Below are 14,407 nucleotides of genomic sequence, written 5' to 3'. Positions count from 1 at the left end.
TTTCCCCTAAATCGATCTTGGCGAATGCCGGACAGGTTCGTATGAAAAGCACACAACCGACTGTTTTCATCTTCGTCTTCACAAAGCTTGTGCTGGATCTCCAATGACCTCGTTGCCGACGGAACGTTAAACCATAATTTTCTTCTTCCGAACCGAGCGAAGTGGCGCAGTGGTTAGACACTGGACTCGCATTCGGGAGGACGACGGTTCAATCCAGCGTCCGGCCATCCTGATTTAGGTTTTCCATGATTTCCCTAAATCACTCCAGGCAAATGCCGGGATGGTTCCTCTGAAAGGGCACGGCCGACTTCCTTCCCTAATCCGATGAGACCGATGACCACGCTGTCTGGTCTCCTTCCCCAAAACAACCAACCAACCAACCTTCTTCCGACTCAAAATTCAGTTGCCTAGCCTTTAGGGAAGGGTAGAAGAGCTGTGTTCCCCAGGAAACGTAACCGGGAAATAAACCGCAAAGCTGACATTTTATTCGGTTCTGGCTTCCAGTGCATATCATTACGTCTGCAACCAGTTCTCAGCGGTTGTGATTATTACTTTATGAACCTCAGGAAAGTCTAGTGTGCGCTTATTAGTGTCACTTCGTGGTGCAATGAATCACCCAGCTCGTAACGTTCGCCCATCGAGTGTTTTATACCTCACGAACACAATATCGTTTTACATCACGCTGGAATGATTGCTGTACAGAGGAACGGCCACTTTTATGTTTCGGATCGACGTTCTCGGAAGCTAGCTATTATATGCACAAATTACTCACTACGCTGTCGTCCTAATGCGTTAATCATATAATGGAACGTATTCACTTTCATCCCTGTACCTACTCAAGTGAAAATACGATGTACAGTCATAGGAACCTTCATTTCTGGTGGCATGGCTTTGTTGTTTCTGCATGAATACTGTATTAATGCAGGTACTGTTCCTGTAACTTAAATGCCTTTTTTTGTAACCACAAATGTTTCATTAATACAGCAAAAATTTCGTAAGTAATATATGCTCATAGGTGTTTCTCGTAGCTTAAAATGTTGTCAGCCAGCGAAGTGTACAAACAGTTTCGTATTTGGTATCCATTTTTCAGTCCATTTTCTATTTGTTGCATCAAACATTTCCCAAGTGTTTAAACGTTGTGTAACATTTTATGTCATCAGGTATGTATGTGTCAGACAGTATTTAAAAGTGTGCACAGCAACTTGAAAACGTGAATTACCGAAAAAAAAAACGAGGAAAATTTGTCACAAAGACTAAACCATAGCCAGTGATCCGATGAAATGAAGCACGAACTGTGACCAAGGAAAGCATTTCACTATCTCCAGGGTCAGCACATTAATAAACTAAAGCAGTACAGAAGCCATTCTTTACCGAAAGACGCCACTTTTCAGATTCTTCATCTCTAAGTGTGTACTACAGGAAAATATTGGGCAGAGGTAACATGAGTGTCAAGTATTTGCTGTCACATATTGTTAACATTTGTAACCAGACTACTTCAGATGATAGCTGGATGATGTGCATGTTGTTGATAATTAAAACTATTACTCATCCATTTAATCTTTATGGTTTTGACCAAATTCCACTCAACCAATTTAGGTTCACAGAAGATGATTTTTACTGTCATTAATGTGCTGGCGTAAGCTGTCGGCAGCAGACCAGTCGGTAAAGACGTAGCAAGAAGATTGATAGTAGACGCTGGAACAAGCGCGCATATCAGGAGAGAGGCCAATGACAGACTCGCAAGCAACGTGCCGCCAACGCCCTCTCGATCGCAAGTATTTAGACAGCCACCGCTGACCGGAGGTCCCAGTCTCAAGACACTAGCGCAGTCGCTCAGTCACTGGCGCACTAACTCACATCCTAGTTTGGCGTCTGCCATTCATCGCTTAGCAGGACTTGTACTTCGCCAGCACTGAGGCTAACGTGGGCTGTTAGTGAAGAGCTTGTACCACAAAACATGGATTCTTAAAGTTAAGTAGATTCCTGTTTATATAAATAAAGAACCCTGTTAATACGTGTGTGCAGTTGTGTTAACAACATCCTCTCCCGTGATTCCTATGGTACAAGACTCAACAATAATTTGTTAGGATCTAGATATGTAGTGTTTCACAGCAGCAATTTTAAGTTTACTCTTTATTTATATTAGTTATAGGTAAAATATGTAGACTGAGCACTCACCTTCATCTCTCCCATGAATTGTGTACACCCATAGCAGTCAGGTACATGCACTATTTCTTCATTCCCGACAAGCATTTGACTCAGTACGACATCTACGCTTTTTATCAAAAGTGCCATAGTATGCGACATCAAGCAAAATTTCTGATTGGACTAAGGATTTTTTGGTAGGAGGGACTCAGCGAGTTATCTTGGACGGAGAGTCATCGACAGATGTCGGGGGAACTTTGGGTGTGCCCCAGGGAAGTGTCTTCATCGGGAGAAGTAATAAGTTGGGGGTTGTTTTGGGGGTGGAGACCAGACAGCGAGGTCATCGGTCTCATCGGATTAGGGAAGGACGGGGAAGGAAGTCGGCCGTGCCCTTTCAAAGGAACCATCCCGGCATTTGCCTGGAGCGATTTAGGGAAATCACGGAAAACCTAAATCAGAATGGCCAGACACGGGATTGAGAAGTAATAAGTACATAAACTTCTACAACTGTGATGGGTGTTGGTTTTGTATCTGTCTTTATTATGGTAATGTGATCACTATGTTGTTCATTGTAGGCTTACCAGCATTCTCGGCTATTAAGAGACTTATGCCTTGAGTTCACAACCCTGTAATGTCCTGACCAGAAGTCCTACTCTTCCCGCTACCGCAGCTCACTAATTCTCACGACATCTAGCCTTAACCTAATCATTTATCGTTTTTAGATTTTTCTCCGCCTGAATAGTCCCCGCTCTAGGATGCGAATCGGGGACTACTTAACCAAGTCACACAGCAGAAATCCATGTCCTCGGGAGAAAAAACTGCTGTAGTTTCCCCTTGCTTTCAGCTATTCGTTTATGTTACAAGGCCACATCAGCCAATCATCCAGTACGTTGCGCTGCAACTTCTGAAAAGGCTGTTGCCCCCTCTTCGCTAACTACAGATTTGTCTGGCATCTGTAAAGATACCCCTCTGTTTTGGTTACTTTTAAGATACAGCTATTTTTATCATTGAAGCAACCGTTAAGGCACGGAAGGCAACCCGAAATATCAAGGGCCATGCATGGTTCTTTGCTCAAATGGTCACTTTAATACGACCCTTTTTCGTGCTTATAGTTTAAGAAGGAAATGTTATTTAGCTTGTTACTCAATCGTTTTCACTCAATGTATTAAGTTTCACGATGGTTTTACGAGCAAATACAAGTTCTAGTACTACAACCGTAATTATCGTTGCTGGATCTGTAAATAGGAAATGAAAACAAATTCATTCTGCAAATGTATGAAGTCTAAACTAACAAAATAGTCCACAGTTTTACGTACAAAACCATGTTATTTACTCACCGAAGAACTACCACCAGTCTGTTATTCGTCACTTACCTGAAAAGGAAAAGAGATATAATACGTGCTTACTCTACAACTTTTACTTATCACTAAAGTAAATATATTTACATCTACATGACTACTCTGTAATTCATACTTAAATGTTTGTGAGGAGGTTCACAGAGCCACTTTCGGACTATTTCTCAACGGTTCCACTATCGAACAGCACGTGGAAATAATGAACATCTAAAACTTTCCGTACGAGCTCAGATTTCTCTTATTTTATTACGATTATCACTTCTCAGCACGTAGGCGGGGGTCAACAAAATATTTTGACATTCGGAGAAGAAACTTGGTGATTAGAATTTCTTGAAAGGATCTCGCCGCAACGAAAGACGCCTTTATTTCAAAAAGTTCCATCCGAACTCACTTATCATATCTGTTAATTCTGTCCCCTATTTCACGATAACACAAAACTATCTGCTCTTTCTTGAACTTTTTTATGTCCTACGTCAGTACTATTTGGTTCGGATCCCATAATACGCAGCAATACCCTCGAGACGACGGACAAATGTAGTGCAGGCATTCTCTTTAGCAGACCAGTTGCATCTTCTAAGTGTTCTGCCAATAAAACGCTGTCTTTAGTTCGCCTACGCACAACATTTCCTACGTGATGTTCTAATTTAAGTTGTTGTAAATGTAATTCCTAGGTACTTAGTTGAATCGAGACACTTTAAATTTGTGTGATTTGTCGTGTAACGGAAATTTATTAATTTTTACAGCATTCACGTGCAGGACCTCCCACTTTTTACTAATTATGATAAACTGCAACTTTTCCGCCATGCATGTATCTTCTCTAATGATTTTGCAATTAGTTCCGATCTTATGAGGACTTTACTAGACGGTGAATGCACGCAATCCAAGACGGGTGCTAATATTATATCCTTAATCGTTTATACAGACTAAGAACAGCAAAAGAGCTCCTTCGAGAAATTCATATATAACTCTAATTTCATTAAATGACTTTCCGTCAATTATTACGAACTTGCCCTTCTGACAAAAAATCACGAATTCAGTCGCAAATCTGGGATGAGGCTCCACAGACACCCAATTTGATTAAAAAACTGCTTAAGAGGAATATTGTCAAAAACTTGCTGGAAATATGGAATCTTGATATCCTCTGTCGATAGCTCTCATAACTACGTGTAAAAGAGCCAGTTGTGTTTCACAAGAACGATATGTTATGCATCCATGCTGGTTATGTATCAACAGATTCGTTTTCTTCGAGGTATTTCATAATGCTGGAACACGGACTATATTCCAGACTCCTGTTTCAAATCGAAGTAAATTTTACGGATCTCCTATTCAGTTACAATGAGTTAAACAAAAAGTGCTGATACGAAACACTCCGTATCTAAATGAAAATTAACCAGTACAAATCATTTATAACAAGATATATGGTGAAACTTCCTGACAGATTAAAACTGTGTGCCGGACCGAGACTCGAACTGATGGTAGAGCACTTGTCCGCGAAAGGCAAAGGTCCCGAGTTCGAGTCTCGGTCCGGCACACAGTTTTAATCTGCCAGGAAGTTTCATATCAGCGCACACTCCGCAGCAGAGAGAAAATTTCATTCTGGAAACATCCCTTAGGCTGTGGCTAAGCCATGTCTCCGCAATATCCTTTCTTCCAGGAGTGCTAGTTCTGCAAGGTTCGCAGGAGAGCTTCTGCGAAGTTTGGAAGGTAGGAGACGAGGTACTGGCGGAATTAAAGCTGTGAGGACGGGGCGTGAGTCGTGCTTGGGTAGCTCAGATGGCAGTGCACTTGGCCGCGAAAGGCAAAGGTCCCGAATTCGAGTCTCGGTCCGGCATACAGTTCTAATCTGCCAGGAAGTTTCACATTAGCGCACACTCCGCTGCAAAGTGAAAATTTCATTCTTCAAGATATATCGTGATCAATGAGAAGTATGTCGATTCGAACCCGGATTTCTCGGTCTACGCCAGGAGTCGGCTTAACCACTGAAGCTTTCTAAGCACGCTCACAAGCCAGTTTCAAACTTATGTAGTCACTGATGTTTCCACCTGTGACTTGCCGGGCACTACACCAGAGGTTCTGTGTGCAGAGGTGCGTGTGCAACACCACCGGGAGAACGGAGTCAATGGAGGACAGTGGGTTACCATTCTTTAAGGATACACTCCAATTTAATTAGATTCGCTGAACACAAATGAGTGGAATCAGTGGGGATGACATCAATGAAAATACGATGATGTGAAACGATACCAGCGAAAACATGTCGAAATGTTGAGGCTGCACTGTAACGAAAATATCGTCGCTAACGAAACCTATTTCCAGACCGCGCTGCGTATTCAGATATCCTGTTGTTAAGGCGACTGCGCGCGGATAACTGGAAATCCGGCTTTGACTCCCAACGACTCACAAATATTCATTAATCCCTACATTTTTATTACTTCGCAGGTTCAGAGTTTCTTAGCGACTTTCCTGGTATGTTATGTGAAAACATCGTCACTGATGTCACATCCATAGAAGAATGGAAAAACTGGTAGAAGCCGACCTCGGGGAAGATCAGTTTGGATTCCGTAGAAATATGGGAACACGTGAGGCAATACTGACCCTACGACTTATCTTAGAAGAAAGATTAAGAAAAGGCAAACGTACGTTTCTACTATTTGTAGACTTAGAGAAAGCCTTTGACAATGTTGACTGGAATATTCTCTTTCAAATTCTGAAAGTGGAAGGGGTAAAATACAGCGAGCGAAAGGCTATTTACAATTTGTACAGAAAACGGATGGCAGTTATAAGAGTCGAGGGACATGAAAGGGAAGCAGTGGTTGGGAAGGGAGTGAGACAGGGTTGTAGCCTATCCCCGATGTTGTTCAATCTGTATATTGAGCAAGCAGTAAAGGAAAAAAAAGAAAAATTCGGAGTAGGTATTAAAATCCATGGAGAAGAAATAAAAACTTTGGGGTTCGCCGATGACATTGTAATTCTGTCAGAGACAGCAAATGACTTGGAAGAGCAGTTGAACGGAATGGACAGTGTCTTGAAAGGAGGGTATAAGATGAGCATCAACAAAAGCAAAACGAGGATAATGGAATGTAGTCAAATTAAGTCGGGTGATGCTGAGGGAATTAGATTAGGAAATGAGACACTTAAAGTAATAAAGGAGTTTTGCTATTTGGGGAGCAAAATAACTGATGATGCTCGAAGTAGAGAGGATATAAAATGTAGACTGGCAATGGCAAGGAAAGCGTTTCTGAAGAAGAGAAATTTGTTAATATCGAGTATTGATTTAAGTGTCAGGAAGTCGTTTCTGAAAGTATTTGTATGGAGTGTAGCCATGTATGGAAGTGAAACATGGACGATAAATAGTTTGGACAAGTAGAGAATAGAAGCTTTCGAAATGCGGTACTACAGAAGAATGCTGAAGATTAGGTGGATAGATCACATAACTAATGAGGAGGTACTGAATAGAATTGGGGAGAAGAGGAGTTTGTGGCACAACTTGACCAGAAGAAGGGATCGGTTGGTAGGACATGTTCTGAGGCATCAAGGGATCACCAATATAGTATTGGAGGGCAGCGTGGAGGGTAAAAATCGTAGAGGGAGACCAAGAGATGAATACACTAAGCAGATTCAGAAGGATGTAGGCTGCAGTAGGTACTGGGAGATGAAGAAGCTTGCACAGGATAGAGTAGCATGGAGAGCTGCACCAAACCATTCTCAGGACTGAAGACCACAACAACAACATACGCATTCATTTCATCAATGAAATCTAATTCAATTCTTAAAATATTTACGGTGAAGCAAATACATTGAGGTCACAGAGGTCATGAGATGCCTGCTTTGGCACACCTCCTTTTGGTCAGCGTAGTGCAGCAGTGCAACGTGGTATAGACTCAACACGTCATTGGAAGTCCCCTGCAGAAACATTGAGCCATGCTGCCTCTATAACCGCCTACAATGGCGAAACTGTTGACGCTGAAGGATTTTGTGCATGAACTGACCTCCTGATTACGCCCCATACATGTTCGATGGGATCATGTCGGGCGATCTGTGTGGCTACATCATTCGCACCACTTGTCCAACCAATCGCGAACAATGGTGGTTCGGCGACAATTCCATCGTTGTTTGGGAACATGAAGTGCGTGAATGGTTACAAATGGTCTGCAAGTAGTCGAATATAACCGTTTCCAATCAATGATCGGTTCAGTTGGACCAGAGGAGGTTCCATAGCTTCATGCGGTGTTCGCCACACTCTAAACATAGCACCGGTTCTTACCAACTGAAATCTGTGCACGGCACACAGTTTTCCAGTCGCCAAGAATCCAACCAATATGGTCACGAACCCAGGTGAGACGCTGCAGGCGATGTCGAGCTGTTACCAAAGGCACTCGAGTCGGTCGTCTGCTGCCATAGCCCCTTAACACCAAATTTCGCCGTTCTGTCCTAACGGATACGTTCGTCGTACGTCCCACATTGATTCCTGCAGTTATACCACGCAGTGTTGCTTGTTTGTGAGCACTGACAACACTACGTAAACGGCACTGCTCTAGGTCGTTGAGTGAAGGCCGTCTGCCACTGTGAGAGGTCATCCCTGAAATGCAGGTATTCTCGGCACACTCTTCACACTGTGGATCTCGTAATACTGAATTCCCTAACAATTTCCGAAATGGAATGTCTCCCGCGTGTAGCTCTAACTATTATTCCGCATTCAAAGTTTATTCATTTCCGTCGTGCGGCCATCATCATGCCAGAAACTATTTCACACTAAGCACCTGAGTACAAATGCAGTTCCGCCAATGCAGTGCCCTTTGGTTGGTTGGTTGGTTGGTTTGTGGGATTGAAGGGACCAGATTGCTACGGTCATCGGTCCCGCAGTGCCCTTTAATACCTTGCGTATGCGATGGTGGTAGTTAGTGTTTAACGTCCCGTCGACAACGAGGTCATTAGAGACGGAGCGCAAGCCCGGGTTAGGGAAGGATGTGGAAGGAAATCGGCCGTGCCCTTTCAAAGAAACCATCCCGGCATTTGCCTGAAACGATTTAGGGAAATCACGGAAAACCTAAATCAGGATGGCCGGAGACGGGATTGAACCGTCGTCCTCCCGAATGCGAGTCCAGTGTGCTAACCACTGCGCCACCTCGCTCGGTTTGTGTATGCGATACTACCGCCATCTCCATATGTGCATATTGCTATCCCATAACCTTTGTCATCTCAGGGTAAATTACTGTAATAATTATTTCCTTGGTAGATTACTGAATAAGAAAGAAACAGCATATTTCCTGTCAAAGTACAGTTGACTTTGCGTCCCGAGTCTCGTCGGACGCAGCTATTCATAATACATCTAGATGCGTTCAGCTATTCATGGACGCCAGGCCAGTAATAAAGCATGTGATGTGCTGTCCGGAATACAAAGCGGCGAGGAGAGACGAGTACAAAGCGCTCAAATTAAGTGCAGCTAAGCGCGGCCACGCGAGTGAAGTAAGTACCGAGAAGGGGGGCAGGAGAGGCACCTCTCCCGCTAGGACACAGTCTGGGGCGCCTTGCGTGAGCGCAGCAGGCACGGAAGTTGGCTCTACAAGCGTGTAAATCCGGCCGTGGCTGCGGCACCGGGAAGAGCATAAATTTTACGGCCTTCACTGTTTCCTCTTTCATAAACATGAGCCAAGTGGCCTGCCGACTTATCGAGATCCGGTCTACGCGCAGCGTCCATCGCGGTCCTTTTGTGCTGCATCACGGATAAAGGAGCTGCAATCAAAAATTATTAGACCGCGCCACAAAGAGAGACAGGTGAAAATTAAATACGTGCACTGAGTGTTACAGAGAGGAATTACACGGAAGAGTCAGTGGATTCAGTACAAAGGAAGATTAGGGTTCAACGTCCCGTCCATGAAGAGTTCATTAGAGACAAGATTCGGTTGAGAAAGCATAGAGAACGGAAATCTACCGTATCGTTTTCAAAGAAACTATCCTCGCATTTGTCACTGGTGATTTAAAGAAACGATTTACAACCCAATTCTACGTCTACATCTAAATGTGTACTCCGCAAGCCACCGTACGGAGCGTGTCGGAGGGTACCCCGTACCATTCGCAGATAGAGCGAGGGAACAACGACTGTTTGTGTACCTCTGTATGAGTCCTAATTCCTTGTATCTTATCTTCGTGGCACTTACGTGAAATGTATGTTGGCGGTAGAAGAATCGGTCTGCAGTCAGCTTCAAATGACGGTTCTCGCAATTGCCAGCCGGAATGGCCGAGCGGTTCTAGGCGCTACAGTCTGGAACCGCGCGACCGCTACGGTCGCAGGTTCAAATCCTGCCTCGGACATGGATGTGTGTGATGTCCTTAGGTTAGTTAGGTTTAAGTAGTTCTGATATGTGTGATGTCCTTAGATTAGTTAGGTTTAAGTAGTTCTAAGTTCTAGGGGACTGATGACCTCAGAAGTTAAGTCCCATAGTGCTCAGAGCCATTTAAACCATTTCTCTCAATTTTCCCACTAGTGTTCCTCGAAAGGAACGTCGCCGTTCCTCTAGGGATTCCCATTTGAGTTCCCAAACATCTCAGTAACACTTCGGTGTTGTTCGAACCTACAGGTAACAAATCTAGCAAACTGCCTATGAACTAATTTGACGTCTTCCATTAATCCGACCTAGTGCGGATCCCAAACACTTAAGCAGTACTCAAGAACAGGTCCCACCAGCGTCGTACATGCGGTCTCCTTTATAGATGAACCACACTTTCCCAAAATTCTCCCAATAAATCGAAGCTGACCATTCGCCTTCCCTACCACCATCCTCACATGCTCGTTCCATCTCATATTGCTTCGCAACGTTACGCCAAGACATTTAAACCAAGTGCCCATGTCAAGCAGGAGCCTACTAACACTGTATCAGTACATTACGAGTTTGTTTTTCCTACTCATCCGCTTTAACTTACATTTAGAGCTAGCTGCCATTCGTTATAGCAACTGAAATACGAGGGTTGGAACTTTAATTTATTTACTGCTCGTACAAAATAGATACGCGTTTCAAAGTTTTACTGACCTTAAAAGTAGTCACCAGCATTGTGTATAAACCGTTTCCAGCGATGTGGAAGTCGTAGGATACTCTTAGCAGTGCCAGATGTGTTGACAGTTCGAGTGGCGCGGTCTACTGCCCGACGAATTTCTAGCAGTTTTGAAGCGAATGCCGTGAAGTGTTTCCTTCAGTTTAGAAATCGAGTTGAACTCACGAGGGCTTAAGTCAGGGGACTGCAGACTTAGCAGCCCCATCAGTCACACAAATCAGTAACAGCTTGCACTGTACGTGTTTGAGCACTGTCCTGCAAAACGATGGTAAAAAAAAAAGGTTCAAATGGCTCTGAGCACTATGGGACTCAACTGCTGAGGTCATAAGTCCCCTAGAACTTAGAACTACTTAAACGTAACTAACCTAAGGACATCACACACATCCATGCCCGAGGCAGGATTCGAACCTGCGACCGTAGCGGTCGCGCAGTTCCAGACTGTAGCGCCTAGAACCGCTCGGCCACTCCGGCCGGCCCAATGATGGTCAGGTCCTGCAGAAAGTGTCATCACTTCTGTCTCTATGTTGTTCATTTTTGGAACACAACCTATGACCAGCTTAGAGACAAAAGTGATGACACTTTCTGCAGGACCTGACCATTATTTTCCAGGACAATGCAAGCACAATGCAAGCTGTTACTGATTTGTTTGACTGATGGGGTTGCTAAGTGCTTACCACCTACTGCACTTCCCTGACTTAAGCCCTCGTGAGTTCAACTCGATTTCTAAACTGAAGGAAACACTTGACGGCATTCGCTTCAGAACTGCTACAAATTCGTAGGGCAATAGACAGCGTCGCTCGAACTGTCAACTCGACTGGCACTGCTAAGAGTATCCTACGACTTCCACATCGCTGGCAACGGGCTATACACAATTTTGGTGACTACTTTGAAGGTCAGTAAAACTTTGAAGCACTTATCTATTTTGTACGAGCTGTAAATAAATAGTTGCTACTATTAAAGTTCGAACCCTCGTATTTTGTCTATGTCATCTTGTACCCTTCTAAATTCACTCAATTTCTATACCTTACTGTACAACGCAGCAGCATCAGCAAACAACCGCAGATGACCGCCCACCCAGTCCGCCAGTCATTTACGTATATAGAAAATAACAGTGGTCTTATCACACTTCCCCGGGGTACTCCTGACGAACACTCGCCTGGGGGACAATATACTGGGTTCTGTTATTTAAAAGTCTTCGAGCCTCTTACATATCGGAAGCTATTCCGTATGAGACTTGGGACTTTGCGTTGATATTCGCGATAAATGCTGGGTAAGTAATAGACCAATGCCGTAGAGTACTCTTTGTAAAACCGGCCTGGAATTTCATCCGGACCTGTCGACTTATTTGTTTTCAACTCTTTCAGTTGTTTCTCTACGCCAGTGATTCTTATTACTATGTCGTCCATATGGGACTCTGTGCGACGATCAAACAACGGTATGTTTGTACGGTTCTACTGCGTGAACGATTTCTTAAACGCAGAATTTAAAACTTCGACTTCCGTTTTGCTATCTTCTTCTGCCACACCAGACTGGTCAACGGGTCACTGGACGGAAGCCTTAGACCCGTTTGGCAATTTTACATGAGGCTAGAATTTTCTCGGGTTATAGGGCAGACGTTTTCTGATTTTGAATAGCCAGTCAGGGCTTTGAAATGCAGTTTTCGAGAACGCAGGTCTTGTGTGTTACCACAGTGGCATTTCGCTGGCTGACTTGTTCCGACTTATTCCCCTGATCCCTGACACAGACAAGAAATGCTACGTGTGAAGGATGCCACCGTTTTTTCAGTATTTTACTGCTAAAAGCGTTCGACATATCATTGGTATCTCGTCGACATATTCATTTTAAGGAAAAGTTTCCTCAACGAGTTTCACAAATTACATTCCCATGCCTGAGGATCCTTTGACGTGGCGGGTAGTGAACAAGAAGTTCCAAATATGTCAGCCCAAATTGAGGCAGTACTTGATCTTTCCTGCATGTTCAGTCTTATGTAAGCTACTTTTATCTGTACAGTCCTCATTGCAGATCATTAAAATATTTGTAAACTACTCTACATTGATACGCTTGTTTGCATGGTCATCTTCCGCGGCAACTGTTAAGAAGAAATACTGCAGATGGCAAAAACTGCCAAGTGCGTATGTAAACCGAAGTCTTTCGACGTCAACGGCTGCTAACAAGGAGGGAAGAAGCAGAATATGTAAAGAAACAGCGATAGTCACGGAAGAAGCTTTATCAGTAAAAGCGAAACGCGTCTGGTGTAATTCTCTTTAATTAAACTGCAGTCGCCAATAATAACTGGTACATTGATTTTTCCTCTTCCAGAGCTAGTGCTAGATTCAGACATGTCCGAAAGAGCAGATACTATTTTGATCCTACAGCACACAAAGGAATTAATGACATTAGCTGCCAGCGGGAAAAGTTTAAAACTTGTGCCGGACCGGGATTCGAACCCGGGTCTTCTGCTTACTAGGCAGATGCGCTGACCACTGCGTCATCCGCACAGACTATCCCAGCACCCAAATTCCCAACTTATCCACACACTACGAAGGTAGCTCCTCTTGCCCAATATCCTCATTACTCGCAGCATTTCGCAGATTCCCCGTAGTGTGGCGCGCATCCGCGCTCAAGTGATCACTGGCCGTCCACCGGTTTTAGTAACAGGTTCAGGTAATGTACCAATCACAAACACTGGTTTGTACTGACGCTTCTCTTTAAAGTTTCCACGAAAAATTTCGTTTTCTGTCATAGGTATAAGTACGTAAAATCTCACTGAATTCCCTATATCTGTCAATAGCGGAATTCTCTTGTTGAGACAACACCGTCCGTTGACTGCCAGGGATATATGGCTGGCAACGTTGATATTGTTATCTGATATTTTGACTTTGCAATTTGAATCTCAAATTCTGAACCTTCACTTTCGACAAAATCTTCGTTTTGGCACCATCGGAGCAAGAGCGCGGAGATGCAATACCTATCAGAGGCTCCTACCTCACCTTGGCGAGTCGGAGGTTCAAATGGCTCTGAGCACTATGGGACTTAACTTCTGAGGTCATCAGTCCCCCAGAACTTAGAACTACTTAAACCTAACGAACCTAAGGACATCACAAACATCCAAGCCCGAGGCAGGATTCGAACCTGCGACCGTAGCGGTCAGCCGGTTCCAGACTATAGCGCCTAGAACCGCTCGGCCACTCCCGCCGGCGCGAGTCGGAGGGGAAGCTCCTTAACAAGACATCTGCCCGGATGCGGATACCCAACGCTAATAATTAGTCTGTTGTTAAAAGTTAAAGGGTAGCGTCCACATTATGGTTTTTGTCTACAGGGATTACATACCATCAAGAGTAATAACAACTATTATTTTAAGTCACTACTACTACCCATTCGGGAGTGGGAGTGCCGCTGTATTGACTGCAATGCACAGTGTCAAATGGTTCAAATGGCTCTGAGCACTATGGGACTCAACTGCTGAGGTCATTAGTCCCCTAGAACTTAGAACTAGTTAAACCTAACTAACCTAAGCACATCACAAACACCCATGCCCGAGGCAGGATTCGAACCTGCGACCGTAGCGGTCTCGCGGTTCCAGACTGCAGCGCCTTTAACCGCACGGCCACTTCGGCCGGCTGCACAGTGTCCTGGAGATAGATGTCGCAAGGAATAAAGAGGGAAACATGGCGACATTCCAGATTTTCCCCACAATTACATATACATCCTGCCTCTATCGTACGGGCAACTGCCGCATATCAGAGTTATTCCTGTTTGGTCTGAATCAAGACTGGTCACTTTATATTATTTTATTATCGCATTACTAATATCAAAAGCTGCCACAAGGCGATATGAATGCTATTCTACGACACTATCGT

The 14,407-nt window shown here is 44.1% G+C and overlaps 1 protein-coding gene and 1 non-coding gene across 2 annotated transcripts in view; both read right to left on the bottom strand.

Moving 5' to 3' along the window:
- Positions 1-14,407, bottom strand: part of LOC126100212 (HIV Tat-specific factor 1 homolog) — a 564,133-nt gene that overhangs the window by 415,203 nt on the left and 134,523 nt on the right. The gene's annotated exons all lie outside the window — the stretch shown is intronic.
- Positions 12,973-13,045, bottom strand: Trnat-agu (transfer RNA threonine (anticodon AGU)). Its single transcript has one exon. It is a non-coding gene; the product is annotated as a tRNA-Thr (tRNA).

Source organism: Schistocerca cancellata, chromosome 9, assembly GCF_023864275.1.
Source record: "Schistocerca cancellata isolate TAMUIC-IGC-003103 chromosome 9, iqSchCanc2.1, whole genome shotgun sequence".
Lineage (NCBI taxonomy): Eukaryota > Metazoa > Arthropoda > Insecta > Orthoptera > Acrididae > Schistocerca > Schistocerca cancellata.
This window is presented reverse-complemented; position numbering and strand designations above follow the sequence as displayed.